The sequence below is a fragment of the Cynara cardunculus genome (genome assembly GCF_001531365.2).
Source record: "Cynara cardunculus var. scolymus isolate 2C chromosome LG 1, CcrdV1, whole genome shotgun sequence".
NCBI lineage: Eukaryota > Viridiplantae > Streptophyta > Magnoliopsida > Asterales > Asteraceae > Cynara > Cynara cardunculus.
Window position 1 is genome coordinate 29195991 of NC_037528.1, and position 2133 is coordinate 29198123.

The window sequence follows — 2133 nt, forward strand, 5'->3', positions numbered from 1 at the left end:
GAATAGGGTTCTCCTTCCTCAGGCATGCCTCCTTGAAGAAGATGATAGTTTTGTAGCATACCCAGATGAAGAAATGGTGATAGAAATTGAAGAACATTCATGTACTAGGCCTTTTGTGAAATAACCAAATGAAAATAATGTGAAAAGAACAGAGATTTTGATATATCTGCCATTTTTAGGCCTTTTGTGAAAATCCCACTTGAAGAAAGTAGTAGTGCTGTTGAGGGATTTAATGGACCAGGTGTCAACGATTTTGGTATCTTCTCGCCTGTAAAACTGGGTATACTTGTTGCTCCTTTGAACGTCGATTGTGATAGTGACAATGATTCCGTTGAAAGTCACCGGAGTTTAAGTTCCAATGGGATTCCGGCTGATGAGACTGTGCAGAAGGTTGCTGTGGCCCCTAAAGTTCGAGTCTTTTGTAGTTATGAAGGAGATGATAAGTTGCAGTTTGATGATGTGTTTTCCGGCGATGATATCCATGAATCGAATGAACCCATTAAGGGTTATGTTTCATCCAAAACAATTGAAGAAAAAAGAAATAAGGGTGAAATTGTAATTTATATTATTCAGACGATTTATTCAGCACAACAACCGAACAACTATTTAGCCCAATCCATATAGACAACTAAATCCCTACAGATATCTTAACCCATACAGAGCTTAATAGAAAAACAACCGAACAACCCCTATAGTCACTTATTGATATGAAAGGGATATTAATGATGGTATATAAAGTCCAAAAGGGGTTCATTAAAGAACTATACTCTTGGGAAGAAAAAGGGGAGCACAAAATTTTAATGTTAATAAAACCTAGAAAGATTTATGTCAATTTAGTAATCTTAGCTATATAACTACTGTATAACCCAAGAGATAAAAATAATTTCAGAATTTGGGAAAGAAAAATTCAGGATGAGGTCATGCCGAAACATCAAACCAAGTATGTAGCTCTCTCCCCCTTGTTTTTGTTTCCTCTTCCTTTTACCTGTTCTCTGTTCCTCCTCCTCTGTTCCCACTTTCTTATCTTCATCTCCATTATATTCACAAGTGTGAGTTCAAAATGAACAAAGTCCATCTCCAAAATCCACAACAGCACACGTCTTTTCAGCTGTGCCATTGTGTATGACAAGGCACCAAAACAGCAGTTTATCAAGTCATAGGTCATCATGCACGTATGGAGGGTGTATGTGTGGTATGAGCAGAATAAACACCAAACAGAAAGAAAGGAGGACAACTGTTCTACAAAAAGAATGAAGATGAAGTGGATGGATATGATGATATTTCCTTCTACTTCTGTTGCTAACAACGTGTTGTGCAAAACATATGAAGTTCAATGAGCAACTCTGATTACATAATCTACAGCAGATGTGTGATGTTGTCTCACCATCCCTATGAAGCTCAACAAGTTTGTCAGACATAAGGCAGGAACATACCCACAGTTGGATTATGCAATCAAAAGTCATTTCTGAATTGTAAAGATCTGAGAGTTTATCCAGTACCACATGTTTTCTCACATACCAATACCTGATATAGCTAAGCAAAAGGTAATACAAGATGATAAAGCTAATGGTTAGTTATTCCAAGCACGTTATTTCTCAAATAATCATCTACAGTCAAGGTAATACATTGCAGTGGAAATTTATCCCCAAAGTTACTACTTGTACCAACCTCTATTATCAATTTATCATAGATAGACAAGCATGAAATGTATGATGCATATGCAAGACAAAGTAAACCCACAGATATTAAAATCAGTAAAAAAAAATAAAAGCCATTAGAAAAAGAAAGGAAAAATACACCACATGAATTCAACTCATATGAATAAGAACCTTTCAGGTTTCAACAGACAAACACCATGGTGTAACTCCACAACTATCCAGCATTTATAAAATCAAAGGCATGAAAAACAAAGTGGAATACAAAAGGCAAAGAATATGTGTTGGGTTTGAGTTTATGTGCTTAGTATTTGTATTCAATCTTAGTTTCTTCATTGTAATTTTGTATTATAATTTCCTACTATAAATAGTTCTTAGTCTTTGTAATCTTGTAACAACACTTTCAGTTTCTAATCATTTTTGTAAGTACACTTTGAAGATCAATATACAAGTTTGAAGATTCTCTCTCAATCTCTAC